General features: G+C 37.1%; 1 long non-coding RNA gene across 1 annotated transcript in view; it reads right to left on the bottom strand.

The window, feature by feature from the left end:
* Positions 1-376: 376 nt before the first annotated feature.
* The window catches only part of LOC145534648 (uncharacterized), a 28351-nt gene continuing 7903 nt past the window's right edge, over positions 377-20824 (bottom strand). The window contains exons 2-3 of the long non-coding RNA XR_014074842.1: positions 6136-6245; positions 377-3139 (exon numbers count right to left, since the gene is read on the bottom strand). This is a non-coding gene — a long non-coding RNA (uncharacterized LOC145534648). The remainder of the gene's footprint in view (positions 3140-6135; positions 6246-20824) is intronic.

The raw sequence follows: 20824 nt of genomic DNA on the forward strand, positions 1-20824 counted from the left end.
AGGTCACAGCTGATACAAGACAAAGCGTGAGTACAAAAATGAAATAAATCAAAAATGAAAAAAAGTGCTTCCATTCTCTGCAGTTATTTAAAAATACAAGACTCCACTATAAGTATTTCATTCTATAAAAGTCAATTTACTTAGCAAATGGACAGGCTGAAGTAATTCTGGAAAGTCATATGAAGAAAACTGTACTAAAATTACATGAAAAATAATTAGTCTGAAGATGAAGAGAAAGAATAACTTATCTGTGAATAAATGAAAGATTTTAATGACATTAATATATACCCTATAAAATATGTTGATTTTTGAATGTCGTAGTATATCTCTACACATTAAATTTTAATTCTAGCTTTACATAATCTCACATCAGTTCATTTTTTCCTGAGTGTTTTGAATTGTATACATTTAGAGCTGTGTGTGTGTGTGTGTGTGTGTGTGTGTGTGTGTGTGTGTGTGTGGTGTGGGGAATTAGAAACAGGAGACCAATAGAAAAGAGAACCAGTGCTTAGCTGACATTTAAGTATTCTGTGTCATTGTGGAAATCACACCCAATTTCTGTTTTTTTTTAATGAACAAATGAGCATTTCCAGGACCTACATTTTTAAAGGTAGTGGTGTTTTGACCAATTTTATTGTCCCTCTCCAACAATGTGCCTTCTAAAAATTTCTCCTCTCACAATTCCTCCCACATCTCCTATTGTTCTGGAATGATCCATAGTAATCCTTTTCTTCTAACACTTCAACACTTTCCAAATATCTAATTCTTTTTAATTCTCCAAAACAACACTTTACTATGTGACATTTATTTTCCATAAATCCATTAGATAATTCTGACTTTCTGACCATACCTTTACATTAACGATTATATTACTTTCTCATTTTCATGCTACTTTTAGATATATTTCCGTATTTTAAGTTCTTTTCAGAACATTTCCTAATATCTATTTTGCTAGCCCCTTTACTTTAAATCTCCCTAAACTCCTAAATCTCCATATCACAACAATACCTATTAACAGCCACTCTACACTCATCACTGACCATGATACCTGAAATTTCATACCTGAAATTCCTAAATCAGTCTTTTCTCTCAGTAAGTCTATCAAAATTTAATCAGAATCTATTTTTTTTTTTTCTTATAAGTCCTTATTTTCTAAGTTTTCCCACCTCTCTAGCTTTTTAGCCAAGACTTTAATCAACTGCTGGTCAACTTACTACAGCACTGATTTCTATCTTCCATATGCACTGCCGCTAATAATTCTTTCTTGTTTTGATACAAGATGTAGACTAAGTAACACTCTATATCTTCTCTATGTGTTTTTGTAGGGAGCAGCCTGAGGATTTTAAGGTCAAAAAGCATCTAGACTTTTAGGCCTTCCCTCAAGAAAAGGAACTCATCATCAGCTGATAGGTTCAAGGGTGAGAATGTAAAGACATCAATTCTGATGGCCATGGCCAAGAATCCTCTCCATCATGCCTGGAATTTACTATCCAGGAATGGTTCCTACACATGGTGCATCCAGCATGCAACCTGAACGAGTTATTTGTAAGATAGTCGTTGCAGTTAATAACGGCAAAGCATAGAATAATGTTCTACATCCATGTCTTCCTCAAATTTAGATCACACAACTCTGAAATCCTGGGAGATTCCAAAATCCCAGAAGCCTTTTCTATCAGATCCAGCCCACAGAAACACACAATCACCCTTTTATAGTTCTTATAGACCGCCATACTTTTTCATACCAGCATATAATCTCAGGTCCTATTAAGTTTTCTATACATTTTTAGGGACTTTGTCCTTCAGCAGCATTTTTTATTTCATATTCCATCACTCTTCACAGCCCACCTAATGATTTAGCTATTACTCCATTACATGATTTGCAGAACAGTGTTATTACTAGCAAGTGATGTCTTAAAGATGATACAGAGAAATCTTAATGTGATAAAAGGAACAGAAAAGTGAAAGGGGACTGTCCCTACTATGCCACAGCTCTTTAATCTTTAAAATATTTATCAATAATTTAGAAGATAGCATTCCTTTCTTCCTCTTGAACTAAAGCATGACACTATACCTGTTTCCCTGAAATGTCAATGTGCCTTTTTTAAGATCCTGAATTAGTAAAAGGGATTGACTTAACAAGTTAAAACCTGATAATCTTAAGTTATATTTGTTCAGTCACTAAGTGGTGTCCAACTATTTGCAACCCCATGGACTATAGCAAGCTAGGCTTCCCTGTCCTTCACTATCTCCTGAAATGTATTCAAATTCATGCTCATTGAGTTGACCATGCCACGATGCATCTTAAGTAGAACTGAAACAAAGATGTGGAAGCTTAAGCCATCATTTTTATAGAAAATTTTACAGAGGCCTTCAATAGAAATCATTGGCAGCACTTAACTTATCAAAACAACAACTTTGGCTAGAAGAGCACCAGAAACAAGAAATCCCAGTCTAATTCTCTCCCTTAATTGCTCAGAAACCATCAGCTCCATAAATTGATTCCATTCTAACAATGCAATTTAAAAGATTTTTTAAAATTTTAATTGATTTTAATATTGTAAATGTTTTATCTGGTTCACTGTTCCTGATGGCATTGGAGAGGTATATCTCAATAATGCTGTTACTATATTAAATCAGTATATCAATATGCCCTGCATTAAGAAGCAAGGGCCTTAGAGAGTCTATGAATCAAAGAGGCAAGAAAAATGCTTGCTGAACTCCGGCTTTCCTTAAACAAACACATTAATGGAAAAACATCATAAAAGTCTTCCTTTGTGCTGAGGGATACATAAAACAAAAAATGAACAGCATGGTAGATATTTCCCCTCCATATAGTGATACCTAGCACTAAAATATTTTCTGTAAGACAGAAAATTCAAATGGCTACATCAAAATAATTCATAAGCTGTATGGATTAAAAAAAAAAAAGCAACGACCTTGTTTATGACAATCATTTTCTCTAAAATGAAAAAAGTAATGGTGGTGTCTACCTTTCTCACAGGAGTACACAGACAGCTTCAATTTATGGCTTGCTTACACCCCAAACTGGTACGTGAAGACAGCTGTAGACCTTTGAGTGAACTTCCACACACAAGTACGAAAATGGGTGAATGAGCAGATCCCTGAAGACAATTTATTCCTGACAAAGTGAAAGCAGAACAGTAGTTACACTGCATTGTCTTTCTTTCTCGTTCTTTATGTGTTGGCTGCGCGGGGTCTTTGTTGCCGTGCAGATGGGCTTTCTCTAGTTGTGGAGAGCGGGGGCTACTCTCCAGTTGCGGGGTGTGGGCTTCTCACTGCAGTGGCGTCTCTTGTTGTGGAGCACGGGTTTTAAAGAAGGTGGGCTTCGCTACTCATGGCTCCCAGGCTCTATTGCACAGGCTCAGCAGTTGCGGTGCATGAGCTTAGCTGCCCCGTGGCATGTGGGTCTTCCAGGACCAGGGTGGAACCGGTGTCCCTGCATCACAAGGCCGATTCTTAACCACCGGACCACCAGGGCAGCCCCACAGGGCTCTACTGGAAAACGCTTACCAAACGAAAGATGATAGTAATAGGCATCTATTTTCAAACACTGTAGCGCTTCCTGTGTGCTTTCACTTGCAATGTCAGTGTGTATTTTTTATTCATGGCTGAAAATATTACCACAGAAACTACCGTGTTAGCATTGTCCACTACAACAGATGGAGCTGTGTCTCTAGGGTCACTTGTTGTAAAGGGACTCTTCTGTCATGACTGGGGCACTGGCCTCTCTCCAGGGGTTAACTCTGCTGATGGAAAACAAGGTTAAAGTGAAACTGAGACAGTCGTTTCATAGAAAAGATGTATTTCTAAGGCTGCCCATGTATCGTGTCTTATATGGATGCATCACGGAGGAGAGAAGGTGGCGGTGTGGATATGAGCATAACCTTCCCAAACCATTTCTCTAAGCGGCCCCAGAGTCTGATACAAAGGCTGAATTTCTTCTGCCAAAACTAAGTGAAAATGCCAGGAGGAATTATTAAAAGGGAGTGTGCTAATGAATGGCTCTGTTTTGGAGGCAGAAGACCTGCAGTAACAGAACTTGGACAATGGAGGGGACAGCACTTGGAAAGCTGAGTGGAACAGAGGACACGTGGTCATCACTCAAGGGATTGTGTGCAGCTTTTACTAAGATGTGAAGAAGGAACTGATGTGTTCAAAATCATTTAAAGCATTTTAAATACAAGCTGGATCTTCCACATACACTGCATTACACATTTAATGCATTATGTCAATATTTGGAAGAGAAGCACTTGTCATTATGGTCTCGGGGATCATATGCTTCACATATCCCCCACCTCTTCATTTATCTCTGAGGTTGTTAATTTATATTTATAGAACATGCAATAAGGAAGCAGATCTTTAAATTAATGAAACTGATATTAATTTCAGAACCACAGATGGAGTCATGTTTCACATGAGACGAAGAAGGACCATGACGCCTGAAAATGGAGGCACAGATGATGTGGATGGAATGAAGTGTGTGGATTATTCAAGTAAACAGCAAGGTTGCATTTGGAGTAACTGTGCTTGTACAGTTAAAGTGAAAATTGTTTTGGAAACCATCCAGCATATTCTGTACTTATCATGAAAACTTACTAGGTTTTTTTATTACAATCACATTATAAATAAAGAAACTTCTCGCCTATTAATGACAGAGCCATAATTCAGATCTAGTTTTTAGAAAATCTGTAGCTCATGCCACTATACCATATAACAAGAGAAAACTTTCCTTCATTAATAGCTAAGACATAAATACCACCATATAGCAATTATAGAGAAATCATGCTGAAGTAAAACTAGGGGTTGGTCAAGTACCAATGCTCAAAGCATCAACCGTCCAAGCTAAAGTTTAAGGATGTAATCTTCTGCTCATCAGTGGGGAATATCACAGAAGTCAGGACAGTTACTGCTCAGCCAAAAACGTGGATGAGATCCAAGGTCATCATTGGCAGAAACAAATAACGAAAAAAGAAAAGTGGTGTCATTTTCAGCGAAAGGTATTTTAGTGATATTGGATATGTATTCACTCATCTATTGGGTGCAAAATTTAAAAATACATGTATGTACAACTTTGATGTTATTAAAGTTTCTACTTTAACCTTGGACATTACAGATATTTACTCCTGAAAAGTCTTACAAGCCACTCTGGGCTGCTTTCATATTTCAAGAGTCTGTTTTGAGTGGGAAAAAACTACTTATAAAATACACAATTTAAATCTTTTGACTTCTCTTATTTGACTCCATTCTTTGTCTTTTCATTTCTTTTGTGATGAGTCCCATGCCAAGCTTTTAATTCTAAATGACTTGTCACATTTCTAGAAATATGTCTTATGTTTTAGACTCCATGACTTGCTCAAACTTTTCCATCTTTCTGGAATAGCTTTCTTCCTGTTTACCTCTTACTCAAACTCTATGAGTTCACAAAACACAAATAAACAGCATCTTCTTCAATGAAAACTACTTTCACTTAGATTTATTTCTTGTTAACTCGTCATAACACACTATTAGCTAAGTCACCTCAGTCGTGTCCGACTCTGTAACACACTATACTAGGTATTAATTAGTATATTTGTCTGTACCCATTTAGATTTGAAGCCCTTAAGATATAAATCCCATGAGTTAGGCTCTGTGGAACAAATGTATACCAATCATTGAATTATCCTTGTAACATTTTTATAGGATTGAAATTAAAAAGAAAGTTGGAAAATGAGGAAAAATGATTTTGCCAATAATAATGACAGAACATTCATAGTAAGTAGGTCATATATAAATTCATTTTATAGAAATTTTATAATTTCATTTTATAATTTTATAGAAATCAAAGTTCAGCTCAGTAATTTAGCAATTTAAAGGAATATTTGTAATTGAAGAATTGTCTCCTACTCCAGTATTTTTGCTTGGAAAATCTCATGGACAGAGGAGCCTGGTGGGTTACAGTCCATGAGGTCACAAAGAGTCAGACATGACTGAGCAATTAAACCACCACCACCTATTTTTAATATAATAATATAGTTTTTCCAATGATTTCCACATGATGTGGAACTGAAAGAGACCTTTTATTCACTAGACATTCTTTAACGCAGCACAATATGTTCATTTGGAAAGAACTCTTACTTAATTATCTTGGGGTATGGGGCAAGTGTCCATACTCCAACTGGACTAGTCCACAGCCAAACTGATGTTTGGAGATAATCAGAAGACTTGTGTTTCTTTCCCTCTATATCCTGAGTGAACAATGGTTGGGAGAACAGGATTTATCAGTAAATAACATTGCTATTCAAAGATCATGAATAAAAACATAGATCTGTTTAATTCTTTTGTTCACATTGAGAAAGTAGTAGCCTACGACTCACTGTAAAACAAGAGAAAAAATATTCTCCACTGTATATTCTCAGAACTATGCTGGCAATTTTTTCACAGTGAAAACAAAGAGAAAACCTTTTATTCTTTTATACTTGTGTAGTCTTACAGTTGGCAAGCAGCTGTCCCCCAAAATGTAGTGCAGAATTTGAACAGTGGCAGTTTTTAAGGGTAAGCACCACTATGTTGATACACAGTTGATAAGGAAACCTCTTCCTCTCTTTCCAGGGACTCCACAGTGGTTCCTTTGTGGGTCTGTGAAACCCCTCTCTCCTCTCCTTCATAGCAAGTGAAAATAGGCTCACTTTCTGTGCTCAGTTAAATCAATCAACAAAACAGAGTCACTCACTGAAAGTAGAATGGCACATTAGTGTCGGATCAGGATTGCTTCATTTTTAGGGTGGTCATAAGGGAAATGTCAGCAGAATTGAAACGTATTTGATCAATAGTTTTTAAAGAAAGGCAAACACCTCAATGACTTCATGTGGAATAACTGGCTGTCACTGGAAAGAAACTCTTATTAAATGATCCCTTTAAAACATTAAAATTGAAGACGTGCTGAAAAGTATGGGTCATTGGAAAATTAAAAGCATGACATGCTGGAAATCTCTGGTGGATATCATATTTTATCACAAAACTCAGCTAACGCTATGGATGATTCATATTGATGTATGGCAGAGACCAACACAACACTGTAAAGCAATTATCCTCCAATTAAAAGTAAATAAAGTTTTAAAAAAGCTATCAAGGCCCTTTGGAAGAAATTTTATATCATACACCAGACTTTTGATAAATAGAAAATTGAAATTTACACTGCACTCACATTACATTTACTATTCAGATCAGAGATTTGTGACTCCTTATTCAAACTCTCAGATGTTATTAACAGGTCAAGGGTAATGTGTCTGCAAAGTGAGGAATTTGATACATTTACAGAAATAACATTTATTATTTGCCAACTTAGAAGAGAGTTTTTTCCTAAGTTTTTCCTATAAAATTGATAATATAGTTTAGAGGAGAATCTCTGTGTGGAGTGATTGTGAATCAAAGTTTAAAAAAATAAAATAAAAAACAGGGTTCAAAACAACAATAATTATGCATACATTCCCTCTTTCCCTGGCCTCTCTTCCTTCCCCATCCCATTCTTTCAGGTCATCACAGAGCACCAGACTGGGCTCCCTGTACTACAATGCAATTTCTCACCAGCTATCCATCTTACAACTGATAGCGTACATATGTTGATGCTACTTTCTCCATTCCTGTAACTTTCTCCCTCTCCCATTGTGTCCACAAGTCCATTTTCTACATATGCATCTCTATTCCTTCCCTGGAAATAGGTTCCTCAATATCATTTTCCGAGATTCCAGATATATGCATTAATATACTATATTTGTTTTTCTCTTTCTGACTTACTTCATTATGTATAACAAACTCTAGGTTCATCCACCTCACTAGAACTGACTCAAGTTCATTCTTTTTATGGCTGAGTAATATTCCATTGTATATATGTACCAAAACTTCTCAGCAGAAACCACAAAACACTGTAAAGCTATTATACTCCATGTGTGTATATATATATATATATATATATTAAACTTAAAAACAAAATTAATTTCCAGCCATGGGACTGGAAAAGGTCAGTTTTCATTCCAATCCCAAAGAAAGGCAATGCCAAAGAATGTTCAAACTAGTGCACAGCTGCACTCATCTCACACGCTAGTAAAGTAATGCTCAAAATTCTCCAAGCCAGGCTTCAACAGTATGTGAACCATGAAATTCCAGATGTTGAAGCTGGATTTACGAAAGGCAGAAGAACCAGAGATCAGATCGCCAACATCCGTTGGATCATCTAAAAAGCAAGAGAGTTCCAGAAAAACATCTACTTCTGCTTTATTGACTATGTCAAAGCCTTTGTGTGGATCACAACAAACTGTGGAAAATTCTTCAAGAGATTGGAATACCAAACCACCTGACCTGCCTTCTGAGAAATCTGTATGCAGGTCAAGAAGCAACAGTTAGAACTGGACATGAACAACAGACTGGTTCCAAATTGGGAAAGGAGTACATCAAGGCTGTATATTGTCACCCTGCTTATTTAACTAATATGCAGAGTATATCCTGGAATGGAGGAAGCACAAGCTGGAATCAAGATTGCCGGGAGAAATATCAATAACCTCAGATATGCAGATGACATCACCCTTATGGCATAAACAAAGAAGAACTAAAGAGCCTCTTGATGAAAATGAAAGAGGAGAGTGAAAAATCTGGCTTAAAAGTCAACATTCAGAAAACTAAGATCATGGCATCTGACCCCATCACTTTACGGCAAATGGAGATGGGAAAACAGTGACAGATTTTATTTTGGGTGGCTCCAAAATCACTGCAGATGGTGACTACAGTCATGAAATTAAAAGATGCTTGCTTCTTGGAAGAAAAGCTATGACCAACATAGACAGCATATTAGAAAGCAGAGACGTTACTTTGCCAACAAAGGCCCATCTAGTCAAAGCTATGGTTTTCCCAGTAGTCATGTATGGATGTAAGAGTTGGATTATAAAGAAATTGAGTGCCAAAGAATTGATGCTTTTGACCTGTGATGTTGGAGAAGTCTCTTGAGAGTCCCTTGGACTGCAAGGAGATCAAACCAATCAATCTTCAAGGAAATCAGTCCTTAATATTCATTGGAAGGACTGATGCTGAAGCTGAAGCGCCAATACTTGGGTCACCTGATATGAAGAACTGACTCACCGGAAAAGACCCTAACACTTAGAAAGATTGAAGGCAGGAGGAGAAGGGGATGACAGAGGATGAGATGGTTGGATGGCATCACCGAATCAATGGACATGAGTCTGAGTAAGCTCCGAGAGTTGGTGATGGACAGGGAAGACTAACGTGCTGCAGTCCATGGGGTCTCAGATTCGCACACGACTGAGCAACTGAACTGAACTGAACTAATATATGTAACTTAAAAATAAAATTAAATATTAAAAAGACTGGGTTCAAAATTTATTTTATACCTGAATTGTCTAAGCACTCAAAGACAAAGCATATATTTTTTTCTAAGTCCCAGTTGCATGACCTGTAATGCAAGAACAATAATAAGATTATTATAGTACTATTGTGAAAGTAAAAAATTTTAACACATACAAAACTTTTATCAGTGAATTTCAACAACAAAAACCTTACTAAGATCCTCAATTTGTTGTATTGACTATAAATTTAAGAACTATTACTGGAGCTTATTTATAGAAGTATATATGCTTATAGACATTGACTTTTTTTGTGTTTGTAAAGTAGTTGCACTTTGTTATTGAATGATTCTAACTTTTTATATTTCCTCAAGACACTGAAATACATTCTAATGGGATAAAATGGCTTTCATTTGACTAACGAAAAGGATATTTGAGGAAAGTCCCTCTACTTTCTAGTTTAATTCTTGTTGACACATGAGGAAGATACTACAATTAAGTTTTCTGGCAAAGAAGGAGAGCTAGCTGTGAGAGGAGTTTGATTTTGTGAGAGGAAAGAACAGTTAGTCATGGAGAACAAGAATAGGGGACGGTTGGTTTCTGGTTCTGTGGGGAAAGAACATGGAAGTCACCAAATCATCCAAACAAGTAGAAAGACTGAAAAATGAGCAACTCTTCTTGAATTGATGTGAAAGAGAAGATCAGAAGGCAAACTTCTCCCCCAAGAGTAGAAAGACAGGCACATACAGGGAGTTGTACAGAGACTATGAATGTTGGAAATATTTAAAGAATTTGAAAGTTTTCTTACATTGTTTGATGCTGTTTAGCTGGTAAGTCATGTCTGACTCTGTGAGACTCTATGGACTGTAGCCCACCAGGCTCTCTGTCCATGGGATTTCCCGGCAAGAATACTGGAATGGGTTGCCATTTTCTTCCCCAGGGGAGCCTCTCAACCCAGGGATTGAACCTATGTCCCCTGCATTGGCAGGCAGGTTCTTACCCACTGAGCCCCCAGGGAAGCTATCTTTAACTGTAAAATCAGAACTATATTTATTGATAGGAGCACTTATTTTTCTAAATGAAAGTAGCCTGCATTATTACAGTAATTCTACTTCAATTTTCTTGCACAGGTTTTTTTAAAACTAACTTTTATTGGAGTATTTTTGCTTTACAATGTTAAGTTAGTTTCTACTGTGTAGCATGAGAACTCTCTGGAAGTCCAGGGGTCAAGATTCGGCACATTCCAGTGTAGGGACAGGGGTTCCATCTCTGGTAGGGGAACTGGGATTCCACATGCTGTTGGGTGCAGCCAAAAAATGAAAAAGATTAATAAATAAAAATAAGTCACTATTTAAAACAAGTTGTTGGACTCCATCTTATGAACCATTTCCAGAAAATTGCACTTTTTTCATAATTCTGAAATATTTTAATTTATCTGATAAAAATTTCTGACTTGTGATAAAATGATGATACATCATCCCTAATTTATGCATGATTGAAGCTTAGGTTAAAACATTAAAAATGGCTATTATATATAAACACACACTCAAAATTCCCTATTATTTGGAAATTTTAATTTCTCCCAATTTGTATTTTGCTATGTTATTAATCAAATTAAAACAGTGATTTCATAGACATATTCATATGTTATCTAAGAAGCATATAGTTCTTCTCATAAGGCTTAGCAGTAGCACTCATTTAAACAATTTATTTCAACACTAACCTGGAGAATATATTTTACTATAAATTTGAAATTTAATATTTTATACAATATTTAATCTATGCTTTAATTAGTAACATCAATATTCTATTTAATATATTCTAACCACTCATGTAGCTAGTGAGACTATTATCTTTGTATACTTTTTTAGTCTAAGACTGATAACATAAGTAATATTATGAATGGAAACTATATTAGTTCATCTATTCAATCCTATTCCTAATAAAGGACTATTCCCTTTAGGGCATCCTTAAGTGTTCAATTTGCTCAGTTTTTAAATGATTCAGAGTACAAAATCTACAATCCATTCTCTCAAGAGCTCAGTCTACTGCCTAATAAATTCTATAGTTATAAAAAATGGTCTTCTATATTTAATGTTTCTTGCAATTGAATTAATTGCATTTTTAATTTTGCACTTGTATACCTATGTATGAATTTTGGCATTTTTTTAGCCTTCAGTGGGTTAACTATGTTTAAGCTTCTCCTTTTAATTATCAAATGCTGCTGCAGCTGCTGCTAAGTCACTTTAGTTGTGTCTGACTCTCTGTGACCCCATAGACGGCAGCCCACCAGGCTTCTCTGTCCCTGGGATTCTCCAGGCAAGAACACTGGAGCAGATTGCCATTTCCTTCTCCAATGCATGCATGTATGCTAAGTTGCTTCAGTCATGTCCAACTGTGTGCTACCCCATGGACAGCCGCCCACCGAGGCTTCTCTGTCCACGGGATTCTCTAGGCAAGAATACTGGAGTGGGTTGCCATTTCTTTCTCCAATTATCAAATAATTTACTGTAAATCTTTAATCATTTATATATTTTAAGGTGAGTTCCCAAATATACCACCAAACTGAGCCATTTTATATAGATTGTTTTAATAGTCCTTTATTTCTCTTTTAGAAGAAAAAAACAAGATGCTATCTTTATAAAACAATTCGGAAATTTTAAATAAATAAATACAATCATATCCCTGTAATTTTATACTATTTTTTAATAAATTTTGAGAGCATAGTTTATATTTCTCAGAGGATTCATAAGTAGACATTCACTGCCAATTCAATCTTCACTGAGGCTCTTCAACTGAAAAATTCAATTCATGTAACTCCTCAATAAGAATTTATTAAATAACTACTATAATTTTTGTTTTAGCAATTGAGGATATACTACTCAACAGGATGATGGAGAATCTTAATTAGCTCAAATTCAAGTGAGAGGAGCAGAAATTGAATCACTAAATTAATTTACCATCAATTTAATTACAGAAAGAGAGAGTCAAATGACTCCTCTCTTCCTTATGCTGAGGCTCAGTTCCTTCTTACCTCTTCCTACCACCCATCTGAGGAAAGAACTTAGGTTGTGCTGAGACTGTTTCTCTGAAGGATCTTCCAGGCAGCATTCAAATCCTTTTTCCTTTCTGATATCCCTGATATCTCTCAGAGGCATTAGGTTTTCTGCCGTAGTTTCCAATTCTAGATGCATCACTTGTGATTTTTTCTTAAATTGACCATTACTATTATCTATGTTCTAGTCTTTTGAATCACAAACAACTTCAGTTCAGTTCAGTCGCTCAGTCATGTCTGACTCTTTGTGACCCCTTGAACCACAGTACGCTAGGCCTCCCTGTCCATCACCAACTCCCGGAGTCCACCCAAACCCATGTCCATTGAGTTGGTGATGCCATCCAACAATCTCATCCTCTGTTGTCCCCTTCTCCTCCTGCCCTCAATCCTTCCCAGCATCAGGGTCTTTTCCAATGAGTCAGCACTTCACATCAGGTGGCCAAAGTATTGCAGTTTCATCTTCAACATCAGTCCTTCCAATGAACACCCAGGACTGAATCCTTTAGGATGGACTGGTTGGATCTCCTTGCAGTCCAAGGAACTCTCAAGAGTTTCCTCCAACACCACAGTTCAAAAGCATCAATTCTTCAGTGCTCAGCTTTCTTTATAGTCCAACTCTCACATCCACACATGACCACTGGAAAAACCATAGCCTTGACTAGACAGACCTTTGCTGAGAAGTAATCTCTCAGCTTTTTAATATGCTGTCTAGGTTGGTCATAACTTTCCTTCCAAGGAGTAAGCGTCTTTTAATCTCATGGCTGCAGTCACCATCTGCAGTGATTCTGGAGCCCAGAAAAATAAAGTCTCTTGCTGTTTCCACTGTTTCCCCATCCACTTGCCATGAAGTGATGGGACCAGATGCCATGAACTTAGTTTTTTGAATGTTGAGCTTTAAGCCAACTTTTTTACTCTCCTCTTTCACTTTCATCAAGAGGCTCTTTAGTTCTTCTTCACTTTCTGCCATAAGGGTGGTGTCATCTGCATATCTGAGGTTATTGATATTTCTCCTGGCAATCTTGATTCCAGATTGTGTTTCCTCCAGCCCAGCATTTCTCATGACGTACTCTGCATATAAGTTAAACAAGCAGGGTGACAATATACAGCCTTGACATACTCCTTTTTCTATTTGGAACCAGTCTGTTGTTCCATGTCCAGTTCTAACTGTTGCTTCCTGACCCGCATACAGATTTCTCAGAAGGCAGGTCAGGTTGTCTGGTCTTCCCATCTATTGAAGAATTTTCCACAGTTTATTGTGATCCACACAGTCAAAGGCTTTGGCATAGTCAATAAAGCAGAAATATATGTTTTTTCTGGAACTCTCTTGCTTTTTCAATGATCCAGTGGATGTTGGCAATTTGATCCCTGGTTCCTCTGCCTTTTCTAAAACCAGCTTGAACATCGGGAAGTTCACAGTTTACGTATTACTGAAGCCTGGTTTAGAGAATTTTGAGCATTACTTTACTAACGTGTGAGATGAGTGCAATTGTACGGTAGTTTGAACATTCTTTGGCATTGCCTTTCTTTGGGATTGGAATGAAAACTCACCTTTTCCAGTCCTGTGGCCACTGCTGAGTTTTCCAAATTTGCTGACATATTGAGTGCAGCACTTTCACAGCATCACTTTTTAGGATTTGAAATAGCTCAACTGGAATTCCATCACCTCCACTAGCTTTGTTCGTAGTGATGCTTCCTAACACCCCCTTGAGTTCACACTCCAGGATGCCTGGCTCTAGGTGAGTATGAGTGATCACACCATCATGATCATCTGGGTCATGAAGATCTTTTTTGTACAGTTCTTCTGTGTATTCTTGCCACCTCTTCTTAATATCTTCTGCTTCTGTTAGGTCCATACCATTTCTGTCCTTTTTTGAGCCCATCTTTGCATGAAATGTTCACTTGGTATCTCTAATTTTCTTGAAGCAACTTCAGAAGATCATAATTATACATATCCCCAGAAAGGAACATAGTCAGAGAGCGTGGTCTAGTATGATTATAAATACCTAGAACTTCCCAAGTGGCTCAGTGGTAAAGAATCTGTCTGCCAAGGAAGGAGATGCAGGAGATGTCGGTTTGATCCCTGGGTTAGAAAGATCCCCTAGAGAAGGAAATGGCATACCCACTGCAGTATTCTTGCCTGGAGAATCCCATGGACAGAGGAGCCTGGTGGGCTACAATCCATGGGGTTGCAAAGGGTCGAACAGGACTTAGTGACTGAGACACACATACTCCATAGAGAGCTAATTCTCCCTTCTCCTTATGTTTAAAATGTACATTAACAATAGATCACACCTTAAAATAAAATTTACAGCCACACTCACAGGTTGTTGTTTTTCTCATCCCCTACACAACTGAACAGAGAAGGCAACGGCAACCCACTCCTGTACTCCTTCCTGGAAAATCCCATGGACGAAGGAGCCTGGTAGGCTGCAGTCCATGGGGTTGCTAAGAGTCAGACACGACTGAGCGACTTCACTTTCACTTTTCACTTTCATGCATTGGAGAAGGAAATGGCAACCCACTCCAGAGTTCTTGCCTGGAGAATCCCAGGGACGGCGGAGCCTGGTGGGCTGCCGTCTATGCGGTCACACAGAGTCGGACACGACTGAAGTGACTTAGCAGCAGCAGCAGCACCACTGAAATTAATTTACAAAATGAAGAGTTCAGAGGATGAATTTCCATAACTCTTGACTTCTGTAGAGAATACTTAGATATATCAATAACTTTCATATGATTGTAAGAAGAGAGTTCTTCTCATGAGACAGCAAAATTCCTTAAAGAATTCTTTTTCACTTGAGCTGCTTAGAAATAACTAACTGGATTTATATAGTATTCCTTGGCAATAAATGGATTACAGTTTTCTGTAAAGGTAGGGTATTACAGAATCCTTCTGTGTGTGCTTAGTCACTCAGTCATGTCCGACACTTTGCGACCCCACGTACTGCAGCTTGCCGGGCTCCTCTGTCCATGGGGATTCTCCATGCAAGAATATCGGAATGGGTTGCCATGCCCTTCTTCAGGAGATCTTCCCAACCCAGGGATCAAACCCAGGTGTCCTGCATTGCGGGTGGTTCAGTTGGATTCTTTACCAACTGAGCCACCAGGAAAGCCCTATAGAATTGTAGAAGATTATAATCCAAAGGGATCTGAAGTGAAAGTCACTCAGTTCTGTCCGACTCTTTGCAACCCCATGGGCTATACAGTCCATGCAATTCTCCAGGCCATAATACTGGAGGCGGTAGCCTTTCTCTTCTCCAGGGGATCTTTCCAACCCAGGGATTGAACCCAGGTCTCCCATATTGCAGATGAATTCTTCACCAGCTGAGCCACAAGGGAAGCCCAAAGGGATCTTGGTAGTCATTTACCATAGATTGTTTGATTATCTAGAGATATTATGAAGGATGTCTCCTCTCAAGAGAATTGCAGATTAATGAGTGGGAAACACCATACCTCTCTCCATTCTACATACTTGCTATTTCACTAAATTTATTTAGGATAAGTGTCCTCTTCTTTTAAAACAAATAGTGCATACAATTTTAATCATATTTTGTACTAAACTTGGAAGCAGATTAATTTTAAGAGTTTTCCTGCTGTAGGTTCCTCCACAAAATAAATGGGGTGAGACTCTACCCTAAATATTTGTGCTTTACACAGGTATTTATTGAGGTCCAGCCCATTTATAATAGCTATTCTCTAGGTGCTGGGCATAGCTCAGAGTATAAAATATACAGAATTACTTTTATCATCAAAAATACATTCCAGTGCAGAGAGATAGGCAATCTAGAAAGTAATTAAAACATAGGTTGTTTAAAATATATCAGCCTTCTCTGTTTTGGCAGATTTTGTTTCAGAAAGAACAATAGCAAACAAACAACAAAAAAATAAAGAAGAAATCTCAGTGACTGATATTACCAAAATTATATTCATTTCCTTATTCACATGTTAGGTTAAAGGGGTTTTCCCTCTTTGAAACAGAGGGTTCTCAGGGCAGAGAAAAACGATTAACAGTGGAACTGTAAGTTTGTTCTTACAGCTTCTACTTGTGCTGACTTCCCAGGTGGTGCAATGGGAAAGAATCCACCTGCCAATGCAGGAGACATAAGAGACACAAGTTAGAAACCTGGACTGGTCAGATCTCCTGAAGGAGGGCATGGCAACCCACTCCAGTATTAATGCCTGGAAAATTCCATGGACAAGAGTCTGGTGGGCTACACACCATGGGGTCGCAGAGTAGAACACGACTGAATGACTGAACATGCACACCTGTGATGTAAATTCTATTTCATTTTTGTCCTTAATATCTTCATTGAGAAAGATGTGGCTACAGTGATTATGGTTTTAAATAATAAACATTTTCTTCAAAGAAGATTCATTATTTAAATTGAAACCTATTAAAACATTTTTCAAAAGAAACTTACTCCTACAGAGAATGCTGATGGCCACACATTTATCTTTCCCAGGAAAAATGTCAAGACCACATCACACCCCTGAAAATCATGTGGAGCTACAGATCTGGCTCCTAGATAGTGAACTAGAGGAAGATCATGTGCATCAACAGGCCGAGCCTCTAAAATGTCTTCTTGTTCAATTTCCTTCACTCTCTCTCTCTCTCCATCTCTCCCGTTCCCCCTCTCCTCATCATATGGATTCTCCAGTGGAAGAATCAGGGGCTCCAAGGGGCAGAGAAACCACAAGATGGATGGAAAATAAGCCCCATTTGTCCTTCACCAACATGAGGGGAAAAATGAAACTTCGCTGTGCTAAGCCGCTAAAAATTGGTGGGGGGGCGGGTAGATTTGTTACAGTAGCTGGTGTATAACACCAGTTACAATGAATAATAAATCTTTCATATTACATTTTACACACAGTATTTTTTCCTAAAATATATCTACAGATATTTCTCAAATAACATAACTGCTTGAAAAGACAAATGAAGGTGTTAGTCACTCTGTCATGTCTGACTGTGCGACCCCACAGACTGTAGCCCACCAAGCTCCTCTGTCCATGAAATTCTCCAGGCAGGAATACTAGAGTGGGTTGCCATTCCCTTCTCCAAACATAATTGTTTAGTTTAAATTAATTCACTTGGGGGAAAATAATGCTGATGTTCCCTTTTATTTTTTGGCACTAAAAAGTAAAATCCTTATCAAAGTATTATAATTAGGAAATATAAAACAAAGTAAGACAGACAAAAACCAAAATAGCAGATTTGCTAGGAACAAGTCTGTTTGCACAAGGGTACAAAATTAAGTGAAGTAGCTCTAAATGTTGAGTAAGATAGCAGTCAGTAATTGTTACAGATCTATGTGTGATGTGTATGCTATAATTTATTTTTTTTTCAAATATGCAATTTCCCTTAAGCACAGCTGTATGGATTCTTGTGTTGCTGAGATCGGGAGAATGCTTTGGCAGTCCCAATATGTTGGCCTCTCTGCTGTCATTTTTGGTAATAAAGTAAAATGATTTTCCCTTTCTACTAAACTCTTAATTGCCCCCTGAGGAGCAAAGTGTCAGCAAAGATTCCTACCAAATCTTGTATAATGATTAAAAATGGAGAAACCAAGGCAGCTAAAGAAAAGGTCAGTGTATAATCTCTTCTTATTGAAACAAAAACACTTAAGGGAAGTGCTCTATCTTTGGTGCATCTCAGTGATTTTTTTCAGTTCTGAAGATATTCACCTTCATCACACTGAATTAAATGTTATGTTCGGGAGCATTCTCTCGTCAACAGCAAGGAGGTAAGCATTTCTGATTTTACTCTTTTTTTTTCCTCGCAAAAATTAACTTTTAAATAATTGTACTTTCCTTTGTGAAGGACTAAAGAAATATGAGTTTCCACAGTAAAGAGCATTTTTCCCCCTTTTTTAGCTGCAGAGAATAAAGAATAAGGCCTATCCTGCTTTTTGAATTTAGAAGCTCACATTTTACTATTATGGTGTAAATACATTTACTTTTCCTTTAATATCTAGAAAGTGTTCTCTATGGTAGGAAATGCAATTAACATTGAATTACATTTGCGACAGTTTACTGTAGGGGCTTCCCTGATAGCTCAGTTGGTAAAGAATCCGCCTGCAATGCAGGAGACCCCGGTTTGATTCCTGAGTCAGGAAGATCCCATGGAGAAAGGAAAGGCTACCTACTCCAGTATTCTGGCTTGGAGAATTCCATGGACTGTATAGCCCATGGGGTCACAAAGAGTTGGACACCACTGAGTGACTTTCACTTTCACTGTAGGAAAAGAAACCAGATATACTTTATTTATGTAAATCTCAGTATTAGCAGAAGGATCATTGCATGATTAAGCAACTGTAGAGAGTGACTTAAATAATGATGATGATGACAATAATAATAATAGCCAATTTAGTTATTGGATCTGAGAGCAATGATAAGGCCTGTGCAATAAACTGTTTTGCCTGTATTTAACTAACTTAGCCCCTCAAAACCTTTATGGATAAAGCAACTATACTCCAATAAAAATTTCAAAATATAAGTACAATAAACCTTTTGTGGATATTTTCCATTATTACCCTATAATTTTTTTAGACATCACATCGACAATCTGAGGTCTAAACTCACATATACAGTTTAAAATAATTCAATGAAATCAGATTTAAAAAATACAGAACTTTTTTAAAAAGTTAACAAAATCTACTTGCCTTGAAGAATATTTGCCTTTAGAGCTGTGTGTGCTTTGGGTGTTGTAAAGTATATCTAAGATAACTTATTTTTAAAAAGTGATGAATGGAAAATAATAACTGCAGAAAGGATTTTACATTAATGGTAGCATTTTACAATAGGCTGCAACCTTACAATCCTATTATTTTAGGTTTAGCATTCTTAAATCTGAAATTTCTTTAAAATTTGAGATGAAATTTAGTAAGATAATTCTATTTAAACTGCCTTACTTTAATTCTCTCAGGGGTAATGATCGTTTGATTTGACAGGGAAAAATAAACTGTTATACAAAGTTTTGGGTAATAACCACTCAAAGGATTTGTCTAAAGAAACTGTTCAAAGGAACGTGCTCACAATTTGATTTGTTTAAGCAGTGTGAGAATAATTTTTAGTCAAAACATTTCATTTGCAGCAGTGCTTTCAAGAGGCCTAATGTTACAAAAAGCTATCTAATAAGAATATTGGTATACTTTTCATAGTTTAAACTAGAATGGAAAAATTATACTATTAAATTCAATAATATGTGTTGAGTTATGAAATTTGTCTTTTAAAATAGAGTTCAGTTTTCTTCTCTTGATCTGATACAATTCATGATGTTTTACTTACTGTGAACATTTAAACATCTGTAAACCTAAATATACACCCAATTTATTATTATATAAATGGTATACAAATATACAGTGAGAGACTTTATTTTGGGGGGCTCCAAAATCACTGCAGATGGTGACTGCAGCCATAAAATTAAAAGACACTTGTTCCTTGGAAGAAAAGTTATGACCAACCTAGACAGCATATTAAAAACAGACATTACTTTACCAACAAAGGTCCATCTAGTCAAAGCTATGGTTTCTCCAGTAGTCGTGTATGGATGTCAGAGTTGGACTATAAAGAAAGCTGAGTGCCGAAATATTGATGATTTTGAACTGTGGTATTGGAAAAGACTCTTAAGAGTCCCTTGGACTGCAAGGAGATCCACTCAGTCAATCCTAAAGAAAATCAGTCCTGAATATTCATTGGAAGAACTGATGCTGAAGTTGAAACTCCAATACTTTTGGCTACCTGATGCGAAGAACTGACTCAATGGAAAAGACCCCAAAGACCCCAAAGGAAAGATTGAGGGCAGGAGGAGAAGGGGACGACAGAGGATGAGATGGTTGGATGGCATCACCGACTCAATGGACATGAGTTTGAGCAAGCTCCAGGAGTTAGTGATGGACAGGGAAGCCTGGCGTGCTGCAGTCAACAGGGTCACAAAGAGTCAGACACGACTGAGTGACTGAACTGACTGAAATATACAAGGCTCACACACATTTAGATTATACCATTGAGATTATTCTGTAATATGTATTTTAAATATTTATTTCAAATGTTAGCATATGCCCATGTAATTCAATAGTTTATAAACATATCAATGACTACGTAGTTTTTTGAAAGATTTAGCAGTTTTTGAATAAATTATTTAGCAAATTTCCTCTCGTTTGTTTTTGATGATGGGGAGGACTTAGCATAGCCTAGCATAGCATAGCATAGCATAGAAAACTCTGAGACATATCTCTATGCTAAGAAAAATACGTTTTACGAAATGCTTCATGGTAAAATAAATATGTTGTTGAGATACTATGATACCTAAGATGAGTTGAATGACTGGAATCATATCATTCTTTTCTACTTTCATTTATTTGATAGGGTCCAGAGGAAATTTTGTGGAAAATGACATGAAATGTCATTTCTTTTGCTATTTCCA

Source organism: Giraffa tippelskirchi, chromosome 14 (genome assembly GCF_054371585.1).
Source record: "Giraffa tippelskirchi isolate mGirTip1 chromosome 14, T2T-mGirTip1v1.2.pri, whole genome shotgun sequence".
In the NCBI taxonomy this organism is placed as follows: domain Eukaryota; kingdom Metazoa; phylum Chordata; class Mammalia; order Artiodactyla; family Giraffidae; genus Giraffa; species Giraffa tippelskirchi.